Raw genomic sequence first — 24,072 nt, 5'->3', positions numbered from 1 at the left:
GATTTAATTTTCCACTTTCATAACTTCATTCCTTTGAGTCTTGAGAACTCTTGGGCCTTCAAGAGTCCCTTATTATTATACAAATCTTCGGGATCCCTTATCAGCTGACGTCTTAGGCCACAGAGAACCCTTTGGCCAGTGTTAACGGGAACAATACTTAGGAGAACGAGAAGGGGAAGCCAGCTTGTGTTACAAGAGTATAAATACCGTGCATGTTTTTTCCAAATGCATTTCCTTCCTTGTTCATTTAGGTAAGGCTTTTTCTCTCTGGTGGAGAAGGGAATGGCAACCCACTCCAGTATTCTTGCCTGGAGAATCCCATGGACAGAGGAGCCTGGCGGGCCACAGTCCATAGGGGTCGCCAAGAGTCAGACACGACTGGACACAACACAGCTTTCTCTCTGGGGTCACGGAGCATTTCACAAACCAGAGATGGGTGCTTTCTACCTGCCCGGCAGGCCACAGCTGGACCAAAGGCATGTGGGGAGAGAGAGGAGAGTCTTGGAACTTGGGACCTTTGTCCCCACGTCCAGGCAGGTGGTCACTGGCTCGGAAATGCCTTCCTTGTTATCTGCATGCTCTCGAGTAAATTCTTAACTGCTCCAACCTGTCTCCTCATCTGTAAACTCGGTGGAAAGAGATGGTCTCTGCACCTCTGTCAACTCTACCCTCTTATAACCATAAGCAGGGCACCCAGGGCTCCGTGGGGAAAACTGGAAATGTAACCCTGCTGACAAAGAACGGGCTGGGGAGGCAGGGCAGGGAAGTGAAACCGGGGGTGCTCCATGGGCATCTCAGGGTTGAAGTCGCTGCTTCTGCTCAATAAACATTGATGAGGAGGAAGAATGGCCCCAAACTGAAAGTTTCCCTGTTGAAGGGAGGGAACCAGAGGTCATGGGTGGGAGCAGGCATGTGGCGGGGTTGGGAGGGAGCCGAAGCAGGGCTGGGGGTGTCGCTGGACCCTCAGGCGGCAGATCCCGTGTGGTTTGCAGCCAGTAAGGGACGGATTGCCCCAGACTCGCAAGCAGTAGGGAAACGCGTTCTTCCCTTTTCTTCTCAGGTCACAGCAGTTATTCTAAAAGTAAGGATGACATGGTCACAGCGCCAGGCAGTGTCCAAGGTCCGTCCAGGCGCCCGAGCAGGGGGCCTTCCTGCCGCTTGCACGTGTGTGTTCCCCCAGCACCGCCTCCCAGCCCCCTTCTTCCCCTGGATCCGTCCCCTGGCCTGGCCTGTATCGCCCTCCCAGACTCACCCTGCTGGATGATCTGGGCTCCAGATTCTCGCCGGAAGGAAGCTGGAGGTGCCAGCCGGGGCAGGCAGGTCTCGGGGAGAAGCAGGTCTGGGGGGGATGCAGGTGATATAGGTACAGCCCGGGGCAGACACGGTCCCCAAGGCTCGGCTCAGATTGAGCTGAGGGTCTGAGAAGCACTCTGGAGGCAGGAGGCATCTGGCAGAACTTCTATCACTTTCAGCCTTGAAAGCCTGTATTCATTACATATAGTATAGTCAAAAATTGGTCCAATTGCATATAGTGTTCTTGCCTGGAGAATCCCAGGGACGGCGGAGCCTGGTGGACTGCCATCTATGCGGTTGCACAGAGTTGGACACGACTGAAGCAACTTAGCTGCAGTAGCAGCAGCATATTTTATTGATTGACACGGAGAAGGATGTGTCTGAGCAACACAAGACTCGGGAACCGTGAGAAAGATACTTCCTAAGAATTGTCTTTGCTGGGATACCGACTTCATCTCAGCTCCATGGGCTGTTGATCTCACCGGCTCCTGAGAATAAGGACCACTGAGGCCCCAGGACACACCCAGCCGGCGGGGGCGGGAGGGGCAGCCCCCTCCCAGGGGTTGGTGGAGTGGGGGGAGTCCAGGGCCAGAACTGCTCACGGAGCAGACTTCCCGAGGCCAGTCCCCAGACTGGGGCTGGCTGGCCCATCAGAGCTGCAAAGTTTAACCCCGTGTGCTGGGCTGGGGCAAGGTGCTGCGCTTCCCATCTTCAGAACAGGACATGGAGCCCCAAGGGGTGAGGAACTTGCCGAATCAGCCTTGGCAGAGCAAGATCCAAACTCAAGCCGCCCAGCTCTGGGCCCATGTTCTGAATCACTAGACGAGCTGCTCCCCCAGCGTAGACCTGGCTGAGAAGACTCCAGGCCCTTTCGAAACATCCCTGAGGTCAGGGCTAATTTCATAAGAACACTGGGATGTCTTTTCATACTGTTCATGTTCATAGGGCTCTCTCGGCAAGAATACTGGAGGGGTTTGCCATTCACTTCTTCAGCGGACCACCATTTTTCAGAACTCTCCACTGTGACCTGTCCATCTTGGGTGACCCTGCATGACATGGCCTGTGGCTTCAATGAGTTATGCAAGCCCCTTTGCCATGACAAGGCTGTGATCTATGAAGGGGAAAGACATCACTTTGCTGACTAAGGTTCATATAATCAAAGCTATGGTTTTTCCAGTGGTCATGTACAGATGTGAGTGTTGGACCATGAAGAAGGCTGAGTGCCAATGAATTTATGCTTTTGAACTGTGGTACTGGAGAAGATTCTTAAGAGTCCTGCGGACTGCAAGAAGATCAAATCAGTCAATCCTAAAGGAAATCAATGCTGAATATGCGTTGGAAGGACTGATTCTGAAGCTGAAGCTCCAATTCTTTGGCCACTTGATGCCAAGAGACAACTCACTGGAAAAGATCCTGATGCTGGGAAAGATTGAAGGCAGGAGAAGGTGACAACAGAGGATGAGATGGTTGGATAGCATCACTGACTCAATGGACATGAGTTTGAGCAAATTTCAGGAGATGGTGATGGACAGGGAGGCCTGGCGTGCTGCAGTCTGTGGGGTCGCAAAGAGTCAGACATGACTTGATGAGTGAACAACAACAATTAGCATGTCACTGACCTTCTTCCTTTTTACTCTCAGGAGCAGACAGTTGAGGCTTCCAGAGGCTGCCTGAGGTGTGGCAGCATCTTCACTCTAATGGTCCAGGTGCTTGTGTCCTTGCGTCTGGAAAACTTCCAGGGTCTAATTTCTAACAAGGTCAATGTTGATAGATATCATAACCCACCTGTGTCTCTCTCGGATTTTCAACAATTATTTTGAGTGTGAAGAGGTCCTGAGACAAAGCGATTTGTGATCTGCTGCTCCATAGTAGACACCCCCAAGGCGTCTTTGCTCCTGCTCCCAGGCCCCACCCAACCCACAGCGACCCTGCACACTTTGGCCACCGGCTGCCCACCTGTCCCAGAACCCAGCTCATGCTTACATCACGGCTGGTTGCTCTCACACTTCGCTGGGGCCAGATTCTCCTTGGGGAACCTGAAACTTGACCGTGGAGCAAGCCTGGATGTCATTGGAGCAGGAACAGCAATTACAAATAACAGAAAACTGCAGTTCAATGATACCACCCATGCTGGACTCCATGTGGGCAACTGGAGTGGGTTGTTGGGCTGTTGTGTTAGTTCTCTGGCCTTCCCAGGTGGCTCAGGGGTAAAGAACCTACCTGCCAATGTAGGAGACACAAGAGTCATGGGTTTGATCCCTGGATCTGGAAGATCCCCTGGAGGAGGAAATGGCCACCCGCTCCACTATTCTTGCCTGGAGAGTCCCATGGACAGAAGACCCTGGTAAGCTACAGTCTGTGAGGTCACCAAGAGTCAGACACGACTGAGAGACTGACCATGCACAAATGTCAGTTCTCTGAGCTCCCCCAGGAACTGTCAGATACCCGCTTCTCACTCAAGGTTGCTCAAAAAAAACCTGAAGCTTAACTAATTGGAAATATTGACTACACCTTTCCTGGCTTCCCCAGTCCACCTGCTTCTTATAATCTACTAGCTTACCTCTGGACCACCACAGATGGCAAATCACCCACCTCCCGCCTGGAACAGCTGTGGGTCCCGCTCATCGCGGACCCTCGCAGCCAGCCCCAGCACCACCTTCCTCGTCTCCCCCAGCCCCCTTGAAGGAAGTGCCGTGCCTCTGGCTTCAGTGTTAAGATGGAACAAACGAGACCTGTGGTCTGACTGGCCTAGCCATCTTTCGGAATATCTTATTCTTTGGGCTCAAACCCGCATTGAGAAGCCTTTCCCCCCTGAAAAGCCCAACCCACAGGCATAAAATCCTCCCCTAGAAATAAACTAGGCCCTAGGCCCTAGGCAGCAAGAGAAACTGTAATTAAAAGAAAATTAACAAACACTAAGAATAATTGAACAGGGAATCCCTGGTGACAAAGTGGATCAAAATTCTCCTGCCAATCTAGGGGACATGGGTTCAATCCCTGGTCTGGGAAGATTCCACACTGTTTTTATTTAGTCACTCAGTAGTGTCCGACTATTTGTGACCCCATGGACTACAGCATGCCAGGCTTCCTGTCCTTCACCATCTCCTAGAGTTTACTCAAACTTTTATCCATTGAGTCGGTGATGCCATCCAACCATCTCATCCTCTGTCCTGCCTTCTCCTCCTGCCCTCAATCTTTCTCAGCATCAGCGTCCTTTCCAATGAATTAGCTCTTCCCATCAAGTGGCCAAAGTACTGGAGCTTCAGCTTCAGCATCAGTCCTTCCAATGAATATTCAGGACTGATCTCCTTTAGGATGGACTGGTTGGATCTCCTTGCAGTCCAAGGGACTCTCAAGAGTCTTCTCCAACACCACAGTTCAGAAGCATTAATTCTTTGATTCTAGAAGGTGCTCCCAAGTGCTCCTGGCAGCCCGGACCTGTCCACCCTGTACTCCTCACCCTGTTCCCTCCCCTTCCCACAACTTCCAGGTGGAGAAACATCCCATGTGGTAGAGTTGTCTTGGGTTGCTTAACTTACTCGTCTTTGGTCCTCTGCTGTTTCCAACATTTGGGAGTTGCCCATGGGCTTCCCTGGTGGTTCAGCTGGTAAAGAATCTGCCTGCAATGCAGGAGATCTGGGTTCAATCCCTGGGTTGGGAAGAGCCCCTGGAGAAGGGAAAGGCTACACACTCCAGTATTCTGGCCTGGAGAATCCCATGGACTGTACAGTTAGTCCCTGGGATCACAAAGAGTTGGACACGACTGAGTGACTGTCACTTTTTCCTTTCCAGTGAGGTCCACATCTCTCCTAGGTCACTGGGACTAGTTAACATGTTTTATTGGTAGATAGATCTTGACCTATGTGTGTTTCAGCATAAAATAAGGAGGAGTTTCTTCTTTAGATAAATGGTGCCCAAGGAGGGTCAGAAAAGACCCTGATGCTGGGAAAAACTGAGGGCAGGAGGAGAAGAGCGAGACAGAGAGTGAGATGATTGGAAGGCATCACGACTCAACAGACATGAGTTTGAGCAAACTCCAGGAGATGATGAAGGACAGGGAAGCCTAGCGTGCTGCAGTCCACGGGGTCACAAAGACTTAGCGACTGGACAACAACAACAACAAGCGCCAGAAGAATAGTCAGGTCTTGCAAAGACCAAGAGCAAATGCTGATAAACCTTCAGATCCTAGGCAGTCACTTGATCACTTGCGTCTTCCCGTCCTCCTCATTTCTCTGCCTATAAACCAGCTCTCCTTGCCCCGGGTCAGGTAATGGTGGCCACCCAACTGAATAGCATCCATTCCAGCTTCCTGATTTGCCTCTCTTCAGTCCTAGTAAGCAGCAGAAAGTTGGCACCACTAGTGCCAGTTTCAAATTCTTGGAGAGAGATGCTGAGTGGGAGAGACCCGTGGCTGGGACCATTGGGCAGAATCACGCGGTGTAAGCCTGGCTACTGGGGACCCCTTGGGGAAGTGAGGGCTTCTCAGAGAAGGGGTCCACGGGTTTGTTGGGCCTGACAAAGTAGCCCAAGAGGGACTGGCCCGAGATGCCCGCTCCTGTGCAGAAGGCGCAGCCCTTGCAACAAGGTGTGTCCCTCATCTGGCCCCCTGCGTGCACAGAAGACTGCATGCTGCTGTTTGCCTTTCTTCCCGCATGTCCCCTCACTGGGTTAATACATAACAATTTATCCTTAATCAGTCCTGGGTGTTCACTGGAAGGACTGATGCTGAAGCTGAAACTCCAATACTTTGGCCACCTGATGCAAAGAGCTGACTGATTGGAAAAGACCCTGATGCTGGGAAAGATTGAAGGCAGGAGGACAAGGGGATAACAGAAGATGAGATGGTTGGATGGCATCACCAACTCGACGGACATGAATTTGGGTAAACTCCAGGAGTTGGTGATGGACAGGGACGCCTGGTGTGCTGCGGTTCATGGGGTCACAAAGAGTTGGACATGACTGAGCGACTGAACTGAACTGAATTTATCCTTAAGGGAACAACCTTGACTTGCTTGTCTCCGTCCACTCCTGTGCACTTCCGGCAGCCCTAGCTGGGTGGAGCACCTTTTAGGAAGAGCCAGCACACGCTTGTAGATCTTCCCTTGTTACTCAGTCATTAAAGAGTCTGCCTGCAATGTAGGAGACCCGGGTTTGATCCCTGGGTCGGGAAGTTCTCCTGGAGAAGGATATGGCAACCCACTCCAGTATTCTTGCCTGAAGAATCCCATGGACAGAGGAGCCTGGTGGGCTACAGTCTGTGGGGTCACAGAGAGTAGGACATGACTCAGCGACTAGCCCACCACCAGCACACCCTGCCCCCAGCCCCACCCCACCTCCTGCCCCGCCTCGGTCCCATCAGACGCAGGGCCCAGCAGGGACAATGCAGGGGGCGCTGAGCCCACCACACTCCCCGCTCATGGGGGCGCGGCAGGAGCAGTCCCTCCAGGGTGAGTCCTCGGTGTCCATGCCTGGACGCTCACCTTCGTGCTTCCACCATATGCCACGAAGGAGGTCAGGACTCAGCGGGGCGCCCTGGGGGACCATTCCATGAGATCTGGGGACCCTTAAGAGGAACCACATCTAGTTTGTGTGTGTGCGAACGTGTGCAGCTGAACACGCAGCCTGAACATTGAATTCCAAATTCCCAAGGAAGCAAGAGAAGCTAACTCAGCGAAGGGGAAAGCGGGAAACCCTGTGTCCGTGGCCGCTCAGGTGGGCCTCTGCCTTCCTCTCTGTCCTGGCTGGCTTCACGGTCGGCTACCCCTGGATAATGGAATCTGAAACTGCCTCCCAAGCAAAGGGCGCTGCACCCTATTAGGTCTGAAAATGAATAATGATGAACCCTGGGGCTTAGTCCTGGTTGGATAAGGATAAATACAATTTAAAATTGGAAATTCGTTTTAAATGGGCTGTTAATTGCTGTTGAGCTTTAAATATTTGAGTTTATTAATTTCTCCCTCACCCCCTGAATTATATTTCAGCAACATTCCCCTGTTATTAGGCTATTAAATCAGACATATCAAAAAGGAAGCATTTATTTATATCTTCAGAGGCATGTACATCTAATTAAGATAGTGTTACTGTGCATATTTTATATTAGGCAAATGTTGCCTGTGATTTGTCTCGTCAGCTCTGAAGGGCCTTAATAAGTGTTTGGAAGATTTGGCCTGAGCTGGAGGAGGAAGACGCCCTATGTCTCTCTGAGCAGTGAATTCTTAAGAACCTTCACCCTGAAAGAACAAAGAATGAGCTGTTCCTAGACACTGTAAACCCCCTTTTAAAGAATCCAAAATGGATAAACTAGGAGTCTGGAATTAATGTGTAAATGTGTGTGTGTTGCTCAGTTGTGTTTGACTCTGTGACTCCATAGCCCGCCAGGCTCCTCTGCCCATGGGATCCTCCAGGCAGGAATACTGAAGTGGCTTGCCATTTCCTTCTCCAGGGGATCTTCTTGACCCAGGGATCGAAGCCGGGTTTCCTGCATCACAGGTGGATTCTTTACCCTGTGAGCCACCAGGGAAGCCCTAACGTAAATATCACTACTCTATATAAAATAGGTGAACAAAAGGACCTACTGGATAGCCCAGGGAGCTATATCTAATGTCTTATAATAACTATAATGGAAAAGAATCTTAAAAAGGAATATATATATGTAATACACACACACATGGGCTTCCCTTGTGGCTCAGCTGGTAAGGAATCTGCGTGCAATGTGGGAGACCTGGGTTCGATCCCTGGGTTGGGAAGATACCCTGGAGAAGGAAAAGGCTACCCACTCCAGTATCCTGGCCTGGAGAATTCTATGGGCTGTGTAGTCCATGGGGGTGCAAAGAGTTGGACACAACTGAGTGGCTTTCACGTCACTTTACACACACACACACAACACACACACATGTGTAACTGAATCACTTGGCTGTACACCTGAAGCTAACACAATGTTGTAAATTAACTATATTAATTTTTCAATGGCTATTGGGGAAAAAAGAGAATCCAAAATAGTAACCTCTAGAAACAAGAGGTTGGAAGATTGGTTGCAATGCCAGAAAGAATGTGACGAAACCAGCCAACCTCTGGAGAGCACCTAATGCATGTCACAAGCTCTTAATGAATCATCGTCACCTCATGAAATAGTTTTACCCCCATTTTACAGATGAGAAAGACAGAGGCTTACAGACGAAGCTTCCCAGGTGGCGCTAGTGGTAAGGAACCCACCCAGCCAATGCAGGAGATTCGGGTTTGATCCCTGGGTTGGGATGTTCCCCTGGAGGAGGAAATGGCAACCCACTCCAGTATTCTTGCCTGGAGAATCACGTGGACAAAGGAGCCAGATGGGTTACAGTCTGTGGGGTGGCAAAGAGTCAGACACGACTGAAGCGACTTAGGACACCATTTGCCCAAGAGGCAGAGCCAGGACTAAAACTAAAGTCTGACTGGAGCCGGCGCATGCCTTTTTGACTTCACTCCTCTTTGTTGCCAAGAAGAGTTAGTCCATTCTAGAACATTCTTGACCAAGGTGACATCACCCCTTCCCCCTACAAGGTGATGAAAATTGGTTCTCAGGAAGCAAGAAATTACACTGGTTTTACATAAAAGCACAGATATGCATACAGCGCGTGGTCAGGTAAACAGTGCATCTGTGGTACTAAAATTTCATAACATGCGTGTCCAACTCTTTGTGACCCCATCAACAGCCCACCAGGCTCCTCTGTACATGGGATTCTCCAGGCGAGAATACTGGAGTGGCTTGCCACGTCTTTCTCCAGGGGATCTTCCCGACCCAGGGACTGAACAAGGGGCTCCCATGTCTCCTGCATTGGTGGGCGAGTTCTTCACCGCTAGCACCATCTGGGAAGCCCTTCAGCTACACTGGCCGCATTTCAAGGGCTCAGTAGCCCCAGGTGGTTGGCACCAGGACAATACAGATGAAGAACGTTTCTATCCAACAGAAAGTTCTATGCCACAGAGCTGTCCTAGAGACACGAAACAGGTACTTTTCTTGTAACAAATTTTCCTTGAGAACCAGCTTTGTGTAGACCCTGTTAAAAGCACAAGAGACGATCAGCCCCAAGGCCTGCACTTACAGAAGTGCTGCTACTGTTCTTACCACAGGTTTCTGCGGTTTCCTCAGTTCTGGACCCTGAGCTGGGTGTCCATTCAACACAACACGGCCTTTGAACCACGCTGAGAGCGCTGGGGTGTCCACGGCGATGGTGGTCCCACAGCCCGAAAGCCGGGGTGGCCGGCGGCCAAGGGACCATTCGCCTCCCCTGCGTCCGGTGCTGTGATGTTTTTACCTCCCCTCAGGGTCTCTCCCCCAGGCGATAAGCCTGGGAGGGGAGTGATTCTTCCCTCATCACGGTTATTTTGTTCACAGAGTGCTAGTTATCATCTAAAAGAAGACGTGTGTCAGAGTTACTCCTCTTACGGCCACTAGATAGAAAGGAGTCCTGTGCTTTCGAGAATGTTTTGTGATACACTCATATTTTGATAGAAAGAGAATTAACGTTAAGAGAAATCGCACATGGAAATCCTTGGACACAAAGAAAGGGCTATAACCCTCAGCCAGGTTTGAACTTCCCTGCCAGAAAATGAAATGTTTTACAAAAGTGATCAATTTCACTCCATGGGCAGTGAGGTGGTGAATAAAGAAGTCTTTTTTTTTTTTTTTTTTTTTTAATAGAAAGGGCTTTTTCTTGTTTTCTTGTCCTCCAGAGTCCAGAACTTTGTTATATTCCCATCAGGAAACCCCGAGAATGAAAGTTACAGTCTACTCGGGATTATTCATGGGTCACCTGGATCGGTTCCATTTCCTGCCGCCGAAGTGGGTCTCTGTCCAATTACTCTGTTCAGGCGGCGAGGGAGGTAGGCTCCCCCCTCCTTCCTTCCCCTCTGGCAGTGAGAGGAAAGGAGGGAGAAACAGAGAGAGAGAGAGAGAGAGAGAGAGAGAGAGAGAGAGAGAGAGGAGAAGGGGAGGCATCAGCATTTCAAAGCAGAATAACAGACCAGGAATAATTCAATCACCAAACGACCGGAATTGCTAATGCCTGGGAACCTCCGGATAGCTCTATTGTTGGATTTTTTTTTTTTTTTTTTTGGTCAGAAATGTTTCTGAAAGAATTAAGCAATTTGACTTTTTCCAAACTTTTTATTTATGATGTTATTTTATTTCCGATAGTTCCAGGTGAACTGCAAAGGGACTCTGTCATCCACATCCTTGTATCCAAACTCCCCTCCCATCCAGCCTGCCACATAACATTGAGCAGAGTTCCCTATGCTGTACAATAGGTCCTTGTTGGTTACCTATTTTAAATATAGTAGTGTGGACATGACCTTCCCAAACTCCGTAACTGCCCCATGACCCCAAGGAACTAAGCAATTTAATGTCTAAGTAACAGGGACCAACATAGTTTTGCCTTTGCATGAGAAGAGTATGTAGTCATATAACTCAATGCAACGTAGAAGCAATTAGGTTATTCTTGGGGTTTGAGAAGCTTTCTTTTTTTAAGGCCTGTGGTTGGTGTTTAGGATGTGATTGAATGTGTAACAGCCTGGCCCTGCGCTTGGACTCTGATTTAGACCATCAAAATGTGCTCGTACTTTCTTTAGGATCTTGGGGCAGTCGGGCATGTATGTAAACGTCCGCATGGGAAGCGCAGGGAAGCAGAGGAAGCGTATGGATGGTGAGATAAAGCATGGAAACTGTCACAAAGCAGCTGTCTCCCCCCTCCGCAGGGCAAGGAGTGAGAGGGCAAACACAGCCTCATCCCTAAGGCACAGTGTGGGCTTCCTAGCTGCTGGAGCTCCTCTGCACAAAGGCACTCTGGAGGGGGCTTCACGATGAGGGGGGCTGATTTCTATTTGGATAAAGGTAACAGCTGGCGCAGTGGGAAAGAACCTGCCTTCCGACGCAGGAGACTCGGGTTCAATCCCTGGGTCGAGAAGATCCACCCCACCCCACCCCCCCCAGGAGGAAATGCTTATCCACTCTGGTATGCTTGCCTGGAGAATCCCCAAGGACAGAGGAGCCCGGCAGGCTACTGTCCACAGGGTCACAAAGGGTAGGACATGACTTAATGACTAAACAACAACAACACGAATAAACCTGAAATTGACTCTGCCTGTGTAGCAGCTTGTTTGGGATTAGAAAAACAACGGGAGAGTGGAATTTCCCGCTCACCTGTGAAGAGCTTTAAATCAGAGACCAGAATTAACTTGGGGGTCTCTGGGAGCACATGGAGCCCCCAGTAACTGAGCAAGCAGACCCTGACCTACCACATCTGGGAGGGACCCATTGCCTCCCTCCCTCCCTCTGCTCCTGGCGGCTCTGTGGCTCCGTCCGCTTTCTGGCAGCGTTAATGCGGCCCCAGATTTCCAACACCTACTTTAATTTATGACGTGGTTTGGACACCCTCGCCGGCCGTGACCTTGGCCCTCACCCCGGAATATTATTTTCAGCGCTGCCCTCTGGCTCTCCCATTGGGACCGAGGGCAGGAAGTGCTCCATCCAGTCTCTGCCCGGAGGGACAAAGGTCCAGCAGAGCACTGCACTGCCCACCCCCAGTTCCTGGGTGGGTGAGGGGCCCAGCTGGGATCGGGCAGAGGGAAGAAGTTGGCCACGCTTGTCTGCTGTGTTTCTGCTTGGAGGATGATAATGCCAAAAAATGCTTCTTTTCTTTTTCACGTTGCACTTATGCGAACCAGACACTCACTCAGTTCTCACCCACCTTTGTGGAGACAAAACCTGTACATGAGAAGATGCGGGAAGCTCTGCCTGAGAAGTGCCTATGGATAAGCTTGGGTCACACTTCAGCCAAAATAGAGCCACACGCCTAAAGAGAGGGGATTCCCAGGGGGTAAAGGATCCGCCTGCCAATCCGGGAGATGCAAGAGACATGGGTTCAAGCCCTGGGTTGGGAAGATCCCCTGAAGGAGGAAATGGCAACCCACTCCAGTATTCTTGCCTGGAGAACCCCATGGATTGAGGAGCCTGGTGGGCTACAGTCCATGGGGTTGCAAAGGACACGACAGGGCACGCATGCCATCAACATCATCCTATTGCTTAAAGAGAGAGGGTCAAGGGAACAGTGGTCCACCCTAGAGTGTGACATTTTCTCCAGTCTTCAAGGACGTGGTGGACACAGCCCAGGACAGGCGGTGGGGAATAAACAGACGCATGGCCCAGGTGGACAGTACCCACGGGCGCCAACACAGAGGAGCTGGGTCCAGCTGACACACCCAGTAAGTGAGTATGGGGTGGAAGTTCCCCATCACGGGGCCACAAATAAACCCCATGGAACGGGCAACTGCCCATCAGAACAGTTGCCACGGCAGACGAGAGTCACCAGAGAAAAAGCGCTCAGGAATGAAAAAGCTCTACCAACAGACCCAAAAGGAACAGGAGGATCATTTAAACCAGTGTGATGTCAAAGAACCTATTTTTGTGTGGTTTTATCCTGCTGCTGTTTCCTCAGGTGATTCTCTAAAACACAGTTGACCACGTATGCGTTGTAAATAACGTATCTGTAATTTACATTTTTCTAATTGAAAAAATTTCAGTCATAGCCCCAAGTAAATCATATGCATGATTTAACAGGAGATGAATAAAACTTTGTGAGGGGAAAAAACAAAGAAACTCTGAAATAGTGCTGTTTCCTAACAAAATACAAACTGGTTTTGATCCTTAGTCCTGTAGTACTTGTGTTGAGACTATGAACTGGAACAGTTTAGGTTATAGGTGCCAGAATAACTTGGCTTACCTTTTATTGCCGAGCACTTTCAACGCAGAGACGCCTTTCAACCTGTTCTGGACTGTGTTCCCCACGTCGGCCACACGTGGGTTTGACCACGAGCTTCCCCCTTAGCCTTGAGTCCTCCTTGCTGGGGAGTGAAGCAAGAAGAACAATGACCCCCTTTGCTTCGGTGTGAGCACGTATCGCTCTGACTGCTCCCAAGCCCTCCTCATTTCTGGGGACCCCCCTCTCTTCCTGGGGGAGACTGTTTCTCATTGCAGCCTTCTGCTTCCAGCAGGGACTGGATGACAGAGGATGCGCCCCCACCTTGGGCCCCTCACCCCACCTGAGTCCACGTCGGCTTTCCCTGGGACTTTCCAATGGGTATCAGGCTGGGGGCGAGGAGGTGGGCAATTTTCAAGTGGTTTTTTTTTTTTTTTTTTCTTTCTTCTTGTAGCAAAATTGTGAGATGTGGGATGCAGGAGTTGCCGGTAGCGGTGTGTACAACCACATGCACGAAGTCTGTCTGAAGAAAGAAAGACAATATTCAGTGAGAAGAGAGGAGAGGAAGTCTTGTTAGCATTCCGATTTCTGGCTCCAGGGGTCTGTGAAGCTCGGTTGCTTCTTTTCATCTGGGATTTCCCCAATAGCTCAGCAAGTAAAAAAAAAAAAAATTCACCTTCAATGCAGGAGACACAGGAGATGCAGGTTCAATCCCTGGGCACGAAGTTCCCCTGGAGGAGGAAATGGCAACCCACTTGCTTATTCTTGCCTAGATAATTACATGGACAGAGGGAGTCTGTGTTATTTGAGAGTGTCAGTAAACTTTTTTTTTCCCTTTAAACTATTTCCAGTTGAGTTTATGTTTCTTAAAAAACCAAAGGAGTTGTAACTAATGTATCTGTCTGCAGTGTTACACCGCATGCATTTGTTATAATCCACTCTCATATCTGAAGAAATAAGACTCAGTGAAGTTAAATGTTATCCCAATTCTTACACTGAGGTGTTGGTATAATTATGTCACTCCCCAGTATGTGTTGTTAGGAGCCTATATATGTAATTAATAAAGTTGCACACACACCATCTCCTTTGATTTCTGTAACAAGCCCTTGAAATGGGTTGGACTTGGACAAGCATTAGTGTATTAGTCACTCAGTCATTTCCGACTCTTTGCGACCCCCATGAACTGTAGCCCGCCAGGCTCCTCTGTCCATGGGATTTTCCAGGCAAGAATACTGGGGTGGGTAGTCATTCCCTTCTCCAGGGGGTCTTCCCGATCCAGGGATCGAAACCAGGTCTCCTGCACTGCAGGGAGATTCTTTACTATCTGAACCATCAGGGAAGCCCAGCTCACACAAACCTTGTTAGCCTTAATTTTAGGTGAGAAAACTGAGGTTCAGAGATAACAGGCAATTTCTCTCTTGTTGGACAATCTGCTTTCTGATCTAATATCCAAAAGTCTCTCCAACCACACCTCACTGCACATCCACACATTCATTTCATTGAGACACACATAGACATGCATGCACACCAAGGTTCAAGTCAATCAAAAATGAAAATCAAATTCAGCCAAATAGCTGTTCTTCTAAGGAATATGATTTAAAATATTTAAAAATATCTTAATATTTTAAAATATTGCTGTTTATAATTATTTGTACTTTTATCTTCTGCCAAAACATTAGTTCAGGAACCATCTAACTTCTGCAGATCTAACTGTGATAAAATATTTTCCATTATCTTGAGACTTGATAGTATATAAATAGCTTCCACTGTGTCTCTTTTGGTTTTGATACCTAATGAAATGTGAAAAAGCAAGATGACACATAAAAGAAAAGCAAAAGATAACTAATTCAGGGATTAACTTTGGAAAAGTTCCAAAATTAGATCATGTAATTAGTTCACAGTTTAGAAGCCTTTGGTGGAATTAGATTTATGCAAACAAATTCAATTCAGATAGTTTAGGAAGACTGAATGATTTTATAGGTGAATTCTGCTTAAAGTTGAGGATTACATAAGTCTTATTGCTCATTTTCTCTATGTATCAACTGGTTTTAACAACCAAGAAAACCCAAGAACAGATATTAAATTATTCACTGGAAAAACTGATGGTGGACATGAAAACGGTAGAAGATAGGCCATAACAAGGCCAGATCACAGCCACTCTTTAAAGACATAAACAATCCTGGAAGGCAAAGGAGCCAAGGGAGGTAGGCTCCCAACTTGACTGCTTTGGTTTTCACATCTTTGTGCAACACCCTATAGGGGTGAAACAAGTAAAAGGCTAGAGGGGATCTCTGGTTTTTAAGTTGTATTTCTTTGTTGTCTCAAGAAATCTAACACAGAGAACAGTCAGAGGTGGGATCGCCGTCCTGGTAGGGATCAGGGAAGGGAACACTGAAGCCCAGGATGCTGTCAGCCTCCGACTTGACACATGCGATGGGTCTTTCTCACTTGGAGCATTTACTGCTCAGTACGGCGCTAGTAGTAAAGAACACACCTGCCAATACAGGTGATGTAAGAGACATGGGTTTGATCCCTGGGTCAGGAAGATCCCCTGGAGGAGTGCACGGCAACCCACTCCAGTATTCTTGCCTGCAGTATCCCACGGACAGAGGGTCCTGGTGGGCTAGGGTCCATAGGGTCACAAAGAGTCGGACATGACTGAAGTGACTTAGCACACAGCACATAAGCGGCATTTAACCATATGTTCAAATCTGGATTATGGTGATTTGATCATTCCTTCAGGCATTACTCCACCAAAATTCCTCCTTAGATTATGAACATTCAGATCTAAGATGCAACAATGTAGACAACTAACCAGTATAAACAAACCACCCAATGGAGTAAGTCAACTCATGAAATGTTAAAAAGAAAATGTTTTTTTTTTTTTTTTTAACCGAATTGACTGGTTGTCTGCCTATATGACAAAATAAGATGATTATTTCATTGTGCAAATATTTCTTGGACGGTTTCCCCCCTGTTTACGGAACCAGCTATTTTCAGACGAGTTGGTACATGTAGACACTGTCAGTGTAGAGGAAGACAGGTCAGGGAAGTTTTGAATTTAGCATTTAGCCAGGACACTTTGAATTCAGTCTACATTCAGGCTCAGCTGTGAAGTGTGTGCCTCGGTGTAGGGCAGTAACAGTTTCAGGTTGAGAAAAATACCGTGATATGTAGCAGCTGCCACTCCCAGCGCTTCCATGAAAACAGTGGGCCGGCCTGCCAGTTCACATCATGTGTGAGAACTATGTGTAAACAGTCTGAGACAGGCCGTGTTTTTAAATTTTTCATGAGTCAGGTGAAGGTTTCGAGGATCAAATATTTGAGAAACAAAAACCATAAACCTGGTGAAATGTGAGACTGGATGCGAGATTGTCGCTTTTCATATTTCAGTTCTGAGTTAAGACTTCATAGAGATGTTTTCATTTATTCCTTGCTGTTTTAATACAGATTCAGATCAGTTCTGGTTTGAGAAAAGATGATGTTCTGCAATGCTTTTCTATTTGCATGAAACTCCGTGGTAATGAAGCTGAACTGGAGAGAAACAGACCTTGGATGAACGAGGCGGGCTCCAAGGTTTTGTGAGGATGAAATGCTAAGAGCCTGTAGTCAGTGTTATTTAGTTGTATTTAAAAAAAACAAAATTAAAAATTATAAACTGTTTTCCAAACATATATGCATATATATTTGAATTAATTCAAAACTTCAAATTCTGCCTATATTTCTCCACACATGACCAGTTCTATGACATTTTGCGTGCTTTACTCAGATGTCAGGAAAGGCTTTGTCTCAAGGCAATTTGCAAACAGGTTTTCCATCCATCCTTGGACCCGAGCATTTCTGTGACCCTGGAGTAGTTTCCATGAAGTTCCTGGAAGAGATCCTCAACTGATAGACACCAAAGAAGCTACCTAACCAGGGACAAACTATTTTTCTTATCAGATTTTATTGCTGATTTCTTATTCCATAATTAATAAATATTTTCTAATTATCATAGAAATCATAGCTTAGCAAGAATAAAATAATAACAAAATAAAAATTCTTTCTTCTAAATCTGTGGTCCCCAACATTTTTGTCATCAGGGACTGGTTTTGTGGAAGACAATTTCTCCACACACTGGGGCGGGAAGGATGGCTTTGAAATGATTCAAGTGCATCACACTTATTATGTATTTTATTTCTTTTATTATTACATCAGCTCCACCTCAGATCATCAGGCATTAGATACCAAAGGTTGGGGACTCCTGTTCTAAATCTTCCACATTAGAAATAATATTGCTGTATCTTCGCTCATGTACAATTATTTATACAAAATAAATTCCCAGAAATTATGGCCCAAAGGCAAACAAAATTCCATATCTCTTGATTATGTATTATTATTATTGAAAGACATAGCAGAAATCTTCTACAATTAATAGTATTATCGTTAACATATGAGAAAGTCTTTTTCCTTGCTTTGTTAACAGTGGCTTATATCATTAACACATATTTTTCAATTTTATGGGCAAAAAGTACTTTTCCTTATCCTGGACACTCTTCCACTTATATGCAGAGTACATCATGAGAAATGCTTGGCTGGACGAAGCACAAGCTGGAATCAAGATTGCCGGGAGAAATATCAATAACCTCAGATATGCAGATGACACCACTTTTATGGCAGAAAGTGAAAGAACTAAAGAGCTTCTTGATGAAAGTGAAAGAGGACAGTGAAAAAGCTAGCTTAAAATTCAACATTCAGAAAACTAAGATCATGGCATCCGGTCCCATCACTTCATGGCAAATAGATGGGGAAACAGTGGAAACAGTAACAGAGTTCATTTCTTTGGGCTCCAAAATCACTGCAGATGGTGACTGCAGCCATGAAATTCAAAGAAGATTGCCCCTTAGAAGAAAAGCTATGACCAACCTAGACAGCATATTAAAAAGCAAAGACATTACTTTGCAACAAAGGTCTGTCTCATCAAGGCTATGGTTTTTCCAGTAGTCATGTATGGATGTGAGAGTTGGACTATAAAGAAAGCTGAGCACAGAAGAATTGATGCTTTTGAACTGTAGTGTTGGAGAAGAATCTGGAGAGTTGCTTGAACTGAAAGGAGATCAATCCAGTTCATCCTAAAGGAGATCAGTCCTGAATATTCATTGGAAGGACTGATGTTGAAGATGAAGCTCCAATACTTTGGCTCCCTGATTCGAAGAACTGACTCACTAGAAAAGACCCTGATGCTGGGAAAGATTGAGGGCAGGAGAAGAAGGGGACGACAGAGGATGAGATGGTTGGATGGCATCACTGACTCAATGGACATGAGTTTGAGCAAGCTCCGGGAGTTGGTGATGGACGGGGAAGCCTGGCGTGCTGCAGTCCATGGGATCGCAAAGAGTCAGACCTGACTGAGCCATTGAACTGAACTGATAACAGATAGGAATTTTAAGAAATAAAGTATACTTGTGAGGAGTGTATTTTTAGTCAAGGGAGCTCTGACTTGGAGACCCTGAATGACTGCAGGCAGACCATGGCCTTCCATGGTGGTTACACAGACCGTCGGCTCTCCCGTTTCTGGTCAAGGTGTGACTCAGATGCTAATCTGAGTCGCGCACGGGTGATGACTGTGGGCGGCTCATCACACAAGGCCTCCTTGAGGGGTCTCCTCAGAGCCTCTAGCAACCTGAAGGATGTGCATTAGTGGGTTTGAGCCACATACCACTAAGAGGGGTAATAATTCTGTCTCTATTTATGCATAAACTGATGAAATTTTGTGTGTGTGTGCGCTTAAATTTTTTATCAAAGTCATACAACAATCATTTTGAAACATTTCCTGAATGTTCACACTGCTTTCCTGAGTTTTATACAAAACGCCCTTCTGAAACACTTTATAAGCAAACCATTCCCCTCTCCCTCCATGGGCAATTTGAAACACTTTTGTGACCCTTTCACTAAATTTTTCTTTAAAACCTAGATACAGTTCCTTTAAACTTAGATATAGTTAGGTGTCTATGCCTTCAGACAAGAAATAAATGACTATGAAATAATGTTGAGCTGATACAATTCCCTGTCTTTGCATCAGATGAAAGACTATTAACAATTTCTCTGTGAACAGTTTTTGTCTTCGTTTTTAATGAAGAAACTGATTTTAAAGACACCCTGGTTGTAGGCTAAGCTAAGCATATGTAATGCTTAGATTATAACAAGTTATGTAAATAGACCATGGTCAATTATTATTCCGACTTCCAATAACTAAGACTCAAGTAATTAGATTTTTTTTTTGGTATGGGAAATAGGAAACCCTGTTCTGCATCTTACCCTAAATGTGAAGTAAACAGATAAACACCCACAGTTAACAACTAATTTTCAGTCCGTCATGCCCGTGTGTAGGGGAGTCTCCTCTCTGTGGAAAGGGAAGGTGGAGATTCACACTGGGCTCTCTGCTCCGGCCCCTGGAGCTGCAGCGTGACTGTGACGGGCCCGAGAGGAGATTTCTCAGCCTTCTTTACACCCTCTGAAGATAACTGATGACAGCCAGGTCGGGTGCGTCTCGCATTCATCAAGAAGTTTCAAAAATAGCAAACACAACCTTACTCTTCTTATATATTACGACTTACCAATAAATACCAGGTGAGGGGTAATGTTTTTTACAAAAGAAAAAAAAAAAGTACACTTTTAAACCGAACACCCGAGGCACAAACATTAAAGATGGTTACAGAGCCACCAGTTGGTTCCAGCAGGGCCTTGACCTTCTGCTCTGGCATCCTGTGTTCACAGGAGGACAGAACAGAAGATGATTAAAGGTTGGAAAGATGACTGTTTCTGGCAGCGTGACATTAAAGCCATTAATACGTCTGCATTTCAGCTCCAGTGTGCCCATACATTATTCCATCTATTAAAATATCATAAAGATTCCCTATAATTAAAGATGACTTAGAGTCTAAGCCATAACTAGATGTAATTTCATGCAAACACATTTAGGGAGAATTCACTTTAAAGTAGAATTTAGCTAGTCTAATGAAAACATTATCTACTGGGCACTGAAAAGAAAAAAAAAAAAAAAAAGACATTCTCTATGGTCAATGCACTATAAACCCTGACAACCTTCTTATGCCTTCATGCTCAGATCGTCTGTACTGAAGCAATATGTGCAGAGCACTGCCTAAAAGACAATGTTGGCCAGTTCTTTGTTTTCCAATAAAAGATTTATTTCCAATATGGAAACGTTGCCCTTAATTTTCTTCATCGGTGGGGAATAGCCGGGCAGCCCGCCCTCGTTTTTCCATCATGTTTTATTTGACATTTGTACCGACTTGACACCAGTTACATTTGCAACTCCTGAAAGCAAAGATGAAACTTTGTTCCTGCTTTTGTGTTGAGCTGTGCAATCTATTTCTCTCCTGGCAACAGATTTTAAATCTCTCTTCCTCCCCCCCTCTCTTTTCTTCCTTTTCATGGGAACTGTTTGGTGAGCGCCGACAAAGCGCTGTGTGTTTTTTTTTTCCCCCTTTGCCTGGTTTCTGCGTCGCTGTGTGCAGGCACGCATTCATTAACGTAATTCCTCAACATCCAACAAGAAAGCATCATAAACCCGGGAGAAAAAAAAGCCTCATAAATATTTAGATGCTCCTTCTACCTTCCAAACGAGAGTGAAAAGGCGTCTTTAGCGAGGAGTGGGTCTGGGTTAATCTGCATGTGAATCAAGAAGAGGGACAAAAGGATGAAAAGGTGATGGAAACTCGAATACAAACCCTCTGGTCTCCAGGGGGTCATTCATCTTGTTCCTGTCGATACCCGGGCGAGGCGAGGCTTTTTCTGCGCATGAGCAAACCGCGCGGTTTCCAAAGACAGCTGGCGCAGGGTGTGTGTGCTTTTGTTCTGTCTTGTAGGTTCCTAAGCCAAGAAATTGCTGGACACTTCATATTTGATTTCTTCATTCTTCTTCGTCGCTGCTGTACATAGGAACGATGCCTCTCTATTTACTGACGTATGCCAATGTGCGAGGCAAGAAGTATGGACAAGATTTTTCTGCGTGGCGAAATATACGTGAAGCTTACCATTGTAACCTTTTTTTTTTTTTTTTTAATGTGTACAGTCCAATGGTATTGACCACAATCACGGCGTTGTGTAACCGCCACCGCTGTCTATTTCTGGAACTTTTTCATCACCCCAAACAGAAGTTCTGTACACATTCAACAACTCCAGACTTTCCCCTCCCCCAACATGAACAGCATTTTTTTTTTTTTTTCTTAAAATTCGTCCCTAAAGTCCCCATATAGAGGTGGAACTCCTGGCACTAGATTTGGAAGGGACTGGGGTGTGCCAAGCACGGAAAAATGGAAGATAAAGATAAAGAAGTGACATAAAGCTGGAAAAGTCTTTTCCCTTAAGTGTGATTTCCCTGAGCCAATGAACTCAAAACCTGGGAAGAATATGGGGAAAGAAAAGTTGGATGCCAAATGGCCTGTCTAGTTTTCACCAGAATGAAAGAAGATGATAGCGAAAAGTTAGCAGCTTCTGAAAACGCTCCATTTATTTTTCTAAGAAATTGGTTTAAGTAAAAATTTCAAAATAAAATTCAAAGACAAAACCTTGTACTACCCGATATTATTTGAGACAAAAAACTGGATTTTACATTTTATAGAATTACTCTGCCAAATACTAGGGGGCATACTACATTTGACTGATAACTGAAGTGAAGGTCGGGAAGATAACCAGCTATAAAAAATTTAATTAATTTATGTTGTTGTTTCCCATTTTGCAAATCTCTGGGGTTGCAAATATGTTTCTTTAAATGAAGAACATATTCAGGTGTTATTGGTCAAATTCCATTACAAGGTAACATATTATGCAGGAAATTTGCAATCCCAACCCCCAAATTCACCACTTATTTTAAGAAATTTTTAATATAAGTTCGGTGCAATTTAAAAAATACATCTTGTAATAACCTATAATGGAAAAGAATTGAAAAAGAACACATACACATATATTCTTTCTGTGTGTATATATGTATATATAAACTGAATCACTTTTTTGTACACCTGAAACTAACAGAAAATTGTCAATCAACTAAACTTAATTTTTTAAAAAAACGTTTGGGTAGTCCAATTGAGTTTGTTTTAATGGAAGCTTGTTTCTGTAGAACATAGAAGACAGTTCCCGAAGAATGAGTATGATCAGTTGAGACCACATGAAAGTGACTAATATTCTTCTTTCCTTAGTGGAAGTCATGCTTGCTACTGTCACTAATTATTTAAGGAATTTTCATATTTTATATAATGTGAAGATAGGATTATCAAGAGGATTTTCGAGGCCAATGTGGGTGACGGGGTTGGGGGGGGGGGCGTTGGAGAGAATCTGCAGAGTCAGAGGACCCAGGGAACTAGGGGAAGGGGCAAACTCTGGTAAATTGGGAACTTGCAGTCATTATTATTATTTAATGGTGGTGGTGGTGGGGGGAAACGGTTTCTAATTAGCTTAACCAAAAAGGCTCACTGACCAAGGTGACTGGGAAACAGGAGTCAGACAATAACACAGGCGGAAGCGCGGAGTGTAGTAAGGAAGGTTCTGCCGTATTGGCGCACTCTCCAAGTGGGCATCTTTTTTTGATGAGCTCTTTCCATGTAGCAGTTACCACTGAGGCCACTCCATCCCTAAAACAGCCTCGCCCACAACCACCAAGAGGTCCCATTTTCCTGAGGTTTTGGTGGGCATAGTGGTGATGATTGATTAGCCTGCCTCGGGTCCGGTGCTTCTGTGGGAAGGATGGGGAGTCCTGCGTGCCCTGCTGAGGGTGGCAGAGTATTAAACCACACCAAAATCACATACATTTCCCACTCTATGAGGGGGTCTTCACGGAAAGGTGGAGGGGGGAGAGGAAATATGCTGAGTAGACAGCTATCGCTCCAACAGTTCACTACAAAATCGATCCTTCATTGAGCTCAGTATCGGAGGAGCTGTATTGGTAAGGACGAGCTAGGATGCTAGCCAAATGCATATTAATTTAACTACAATAAAAGAGTCTCCTTTCTAGGTAACGGAATCGTGCAGGTGAAGTGGTCTGTTGAAATGGCCTTTCTCCAGGCAGTGCTTTTGGGACCCACGTCTTCAAGTTTCCATCCACAGGCCCCAGAGGGGCAGACGATGGTGGAGGACACCTCTCAGCTCATATTCTAGAGACGAGAACTCAGTCACGTGGCCACACATAACTTCAAGAGTGGCGGGAAGTGTAGATGAGCTGTGTGCTCAGGAAGAAGAGGAAATCATTTTGATGATCCGCTACTGATCTCTGCCTCATTGGTCACCACTGTCCTGCACATGGGCTGCAGACCAGACACACGTGTCGTGGCCTAATCCAGGCAGTTACTTAGTTCTTACGCTGTGCCAGGGGGCGTTTCAGGGGCTTTGCATGTATCAACTCACACCGTCCCTCTCATCAGCCTGAGATGAAGGCACAGGGGAGGTTTCCAACTTGCCCAAGGTTGCAAAACAAAAAACTGTTCGAACCAGGATTTGATACAAAACAGGTTAACAACACAGGTGATGTTTGTAAAAGTTGTGCCAGGAAACAGTGGCAGTCATGAGGCTCCAGAAGACTCTATCCTACTGAGTCCACAGGACCGCTGTGGGGGCCTGGATCCCTTCGTTAAATCAGAGCACTTGTTGAACCAGCCAAGTTCACACCAGGGCGGGATGAACCGTCAAGGCCGCCTGCACAGGTCACCTTCCCAAGGGACCACCTTTCCACCAGGATCTGCGCACCCTTCCCCTGTCCCGGGCCTCAGGCTGAGTTAGTCACTCCCTGCTCCCCATCCTGAAGGACTTCAATCATAATCCTACCAAAAGCCTATTGCATTGTAACTGTTTACTCCTCCCTTTTGCCACCATGTAAATTTCTTGAATGCAGAGACAATGACTCACTTTGTCTCAGAGACAATGCCTTTTATCAAGGCATGAAATGGAGAAAGGTGCCCTAAGATCAAGGCATGAAACGGAGAAAGGTGCCCTAAGAGCAGTAACTGGATGCTGACAATAATTCTAATAGCCAAGGTGTATCGAGAGACTGCTT

General features: G+C 46.3%; 1 long non-coding RNA gene across 3 annotated transcripts in view; it reads right to left on the bottom strand.

The window, feature by feature from the left end:
• The window catches only part of LOC136165085 (uncharacterized), a 44,550-nt gene that overhangs the window by 6,174 nt on the left and 14,304 nt on the right, over nucleotides 1–24,072 (bottom strand). For 2 of the 3 annotated variants that reach the window (XR_010662452.1, XR_010662453.1), the window contains 2 exons: nucleotides 13,369–13,548; nucleotides 13,050–13,170 (listed from right to left, as the gene is read on the bottom strand). This is a non-coding gene — a long non-coding RNA (uncharacterized lncRNA). Of the gene's footprint in view, nucleotides 1–10,217; nucleotides 12,035–13,049; nucleotides 13,171–13,368; nucleotides 13,549–24,072 lie in introns of those variants that run through there. The other variant, XR_010662454.1, reaches the window with a different exon arrangement.

Source organism: Muntiacus reevesi, chromosome 3, assembly GCF_963930625.1.
Source record: "Muntiacus reevesi chromosome 3, mMunRee1.1, whole genome shotgun sequence".
Classification (NCBI taxonomy): domain Eukaryota; kingdom Metazoa; phylum Chordata; class Mammalia; order Artiodactyla; family Cervidae; genus Muntiacus; species Muntiacus reevesi.
Note: the sequence above shows the minus strand (reverse complement) of the source record. Positions and strands in the feature narration are given on the sequence as shown.